At 32.7% G+C, this 4463-nt stretch overlaps 1 pseudogene; it reads left to right on the top strand.

The window, feature by feature from the left end:
• The first annotated feature begins 2859 nt into the window (after positions 1-2859).
• LOC130034033 (uncharacterized) lies at positions 2860-3028 on the top strand (annotated as a pseudogene).
• The last annotated feature ends 1435 nt before the right edge of the window (positions 3029-4463 follow it).

Raw genomic sequence — 4463 nt, 5'->3', positions numbered from 1 at the left:
ATAAGTGTACTCTTTAGTTATCATATAATGTATACTCTGTACTTATTTAGTAAGAACATATATAGAACTTACCTTTTCAGGAAAGATAAAATACTACTGTGTTTAAAATGATTTAGCTATTGGTCCCTGTTAAAAAGGAAAAAGCTCTCTGTTGGGAAAAGAAATAAATTTTAAAAAGCAAAACAGGTATGAAAACTATGAAATATTATAGTTATTGATTCAAAGAGGTGAAATAAAGAAATAAACTCCAGTGTTTCAGTGATATTTTTAAATTTATAATTAAACAAATGTTGTTAGAAATAATTACAAAAATGTTGACAATTTATGAATTTAGTATTTGAAAAATACTTGAAGTTTTTATGAAGTTCAACATTTTGGAGCACTTACTCTTTAATATTTAGTTTTTAACTTTTATGTTTCTAATAGACATAAATGTCATTAGTGAATAGAATGTCTATGTTTTAAATTATTATTTGTCTTTACCAAAGTACTGTGCTCTTTTGAACAGTGTTGAATTTATGCTCGTTGATAGAAAATTAGTACCAGTTGTTGAAAATATCTGATAATGACCAGCAGTGGATATCAGATTTTCTGTGGGGAATAAAAAGTTTAAATGCATTCTAAATTTACTTATAAAAATACCTACAAAAGCTAATTATTTAAAGGTTTTTATGGAAGGGTTTCTTCATTTTAATATTTCAAGTCTTTATACATCCCCTATTTTATTACTATTTTTATATTGTAATAAACATACACATGTATTTTATTCAGAAATAACTTGGATAAGTTAATAAACCTTAATCATAGCATCATGTATAACTTCTTTGTGCAATTTCTGTAAGAGGGAAATAAAATAAATGCAATAAAAGAACATTCTTTGTTTGCAATTGCTTATCTTCTAGCGGAAAAATAAAGGTGGTTTAATTCCCTTTTCCGCAAAGAAAGCCTAAGTCAAAATTCAAAAATCTAAGCTGCCTCATGATTTGAGTAAGAGTGGAGTGGTACTGGGGTGTGGGGGTGTGCAGGGGTGTGGGTGTGGGGGTGGGTTGGAGGGGGAAGAGCAGCTAAAAGCTAAAGAATATAAGAATAGTACACTTGATGTTCCTTTCTGTTTTAAAATAAGTAAATAACACGTGATGCATACTCACTGTCCATATTGTCAGTTTGTAGAAGAAGAGAGTCCTATAAGAAGACATGAATCTGGCTCCAAATGGCTCAGAAACGTTGGAGATCTACTTAAAATCAGATTTCACTACCCAAGGTACTTAGGAGACACAACAATATTTTGTTTTAAGCTTTGGACTTGCTGAGGAGTAATATGTTTGTATTGTTAGATTTTCACAGCACTTAACTCAGAGTTAATTGATTCTTTGGTAATGGTGGAGGAAAAGGAGCTGTATCTGGGAAGGAATGATGGGAATATTCTTTAGTGGATGCTGTCCATGGAGACATAGAAATAAAGACAATGGATGGTTCATTGGTGCAGCAGTAACCAGGTGAGATAGGAGTGAGATAGATTCTTCATGTGTCACATGTGATTCTTCAGACATCTTGGGGGAAATGCTTTTTTCTTAGTAAGTCATATGAGATATGAAATAAATTTGACCATATTTTACCTAAGCCTTAAGACCATAATAATTCACATAAGCTTAAAAAGTTCAGAGGAAAAACTCTCGCTGCCTAAAACACACACACACACACACACACACACACACACACACTCACATTCATTCACTCTCTCTCTCTCACACACACACAGACACAAACACCATTTAGAGTAACACTGAAAATTTGTGCTACTGTTTCTAATCTAGTTTTCTACTTAGCTTTTATGAATTTACTCCCAATTCATTAAGTTGGGTGATTTACTATGCTTTTTTATAAACACTAAGGTTACTCATCCTGTGGGTCTAATGAGTTCATTCTCTGGTTTCATAAATTAAATGTTGGATTTTTAGAGTAACTAAAGAAAATACTTTTGAAACATTGACATATTTTATTTTATTAATCTTTAACATTTATACCACATTTAATGCAGTGGCTGAGCATAAAGTACTTAGAAACACCTCTTGAAGGTTGAACTGGTCGTGTATTTATAATACAAGACCATATGCTTTCAAGGGTTGATAATATTTGTGTCTGTTTTATAGTATTTTAGCAAAAGCTTCAGTTTTATTGGTATTTTAATCACGTTTTTATCATATGAAACTTTTGTTTATATTTATTGGTTATGTGACTTAATGGTTAAATTTATTTTTAAGCTTTTGAGGACTATTAAAATATAACATTTCTATGCAAATTAAATTCAGAGTACTTTTACTAGATCTTTCTACCAAACAAAAATTGCTTTACAGAAGTAATGCTAAACCTATTCTTCTGAGAATACTCAAAATATGTTCAGGGAACTTTGTGCTCCATGATGTAATTATCAGAGCAAATTTATAAGTGAAACAATAAAAATCTTCATCAGGGAATTCAAAAACTGAAACTTGACTAACAAAAGGCTAGCACCTCTCTTTCTCTATCGTCATGTAACATCATCAATGTTAGAGTTAAAACTTTTATGGATAAAAATAATATTCTCTGTATACATTTTATTTTATTTTTTTCTGTGTACATTTTAGTTCTACATAGAAGTACTAATATATTTGCATTACAATAAAGTAGAAAATTTGACTATGCTAATTTCTCAATAAGTTTGTTTGAATCATATTATTCTAAAGACAGAGCACAAAATAAATTACTTTTCTAGGTCTGTTAGATTAAATAAGTGTACTGAATAGGGTCTTAGTTTAATATTAATAGTAATGATGATGCTAACAAATTGAAGTAACACTTACATAGCAATTAACAAGCACCATCGCTTCTCGGCCTTTTGGCTAAGATCAAGTGTAGCAATTAACAAGTACCAGTAAATTAAGCACCAGTATTATTAGTAATAATACTAATAGTTACTGTGATTGGCATATCGGATACATCACGGGTGGCTCGGAGAGCCCGGCAAGCTACCGAGAGTATTCGATATGCCAGACACAGTAACAACAAAGTCTCCAATGGAGACGTTACTGGGCCCGCTCGAGCAAAATCGACGATCAACGGGAGGGCCTTTACCTTTACCTTTACTAATAGTAGTATTTAGGTTTATGGCAGTGGTTGCATTTGCAAAGATAGATAGGTATCTCTTAGACAAATATAAGTAGATAATGAATGTGTTTATGATTTCTGTGGGTTCTGATGGTTCAACTAAATTCTGCTTCTTGTGTTATCAAGTTTACCAATTGCATAGCATAGTCTACCACTGCTCAAACATTTATTTAAAGACTTGAACTGTGCTGAATTGCTTATGGAGTTCAGGTAGTTCAACAGCGCATTATACACTGCAATCTCTTTTCTCAAGACTTAACCTTGAAGCATTCTGGAAATGCACATTTCAAGAGCTGAGAATCTTTTTAATAAATAGGTTCAGCTCTTGCATCAATAGTTAGTCAGTTTCTCTTGCTTGACTTCTCCAACACTTCTGAAAATTAAGGCTGGAAGTGCAGTTTAACTTTAATTGTAGAATACCTCTGTTCCCTGAAGATATACAATTTAATATAGTTGATAAAACTGTTGGAAGCCATTAAAAGCATAGGGAAGAGAAGGTCCCTGATAGCCATAGATGTTGCTGAGAAAATTTCACAGGACAAAACAGAAAAATTGAAATGCAGAAGAAATAGCTAAAGGAAATCTCTGAGATTCTGTACAAAATTAGAGGACTGGGAATCGGTGAAACTAGAAATGAAAAAAACAGATTAAAAAAACACTTCTAGAAAAATTTCCAGCAGCATCTCTAAACTCTGTCCACAAGGGCTTCCCAGTTTCTCTCTTATAAGATTAGTTTAGGGCAAATTGAGAAAGCTAGAGTCCTATTTTCAAGTAACAAGTTCAACTTCTGTGTTATTTATCTTACTGGGGTTTTCCAAAAAAAAATAAATTTTTATTTTTATTAAATTCAACTTCAAAATGATAAAGTTAAAGATCCAATTGGAAAAAACAAAGACTCTTTGATTCTTAAGTATATAATGTCACTCTCACTGTCACTGTCCTCCCGTTGTTCATGAGTTTGCTTGAGCTGGCCCAGTAACATTTCCATTGTGACAACTGTTACTGTGTTTGGCATATCGAATACGTCACGGGGAGCTTGCCAGGCTTTGGCGTGAGGGCGAGATACTCTCGATATCTTGCCGTGCTCTCCGAGAGTGGAGGAGGAATTGAACTTGGGTCGGCCAAATTAGCTGCGTGCAAGGCAAATGCCCTACCTGCTGTGCTATCGCTCCAGCCCAAGCATATAATATGTATACTATATATATATGTATATATATATATATATATATAGTAGTTCTGTACACAAGTTTTTACTTGAAAAGAAACATTTCTTCCAAGTCTAAAAGAATTAAGGAGAAGAACCTAATGGTATGCAGCAA

The sequence above is a fragment of the Sorex fumeus genome, unplaced genomic scaffold (assembly GCF_029834395.1).
Source record: "Sorex fumeus unplaced genomic scaffold, SorFum_2.1 ptg000055l, whole genome shotgun sequence".
In the NCBI taxonomy this organism is placed as follows: domain Eukaryota; kingdom Metazoa; phylum Chordata; class Mammalia; order Eulipotyphla; family Soricidae; genus Sorex; species Sorex fumeus.
Note: the sequence above shows the minus strand (reverse complement) of the source record. Positions and strands in the feature narration are given on the sequence as shown.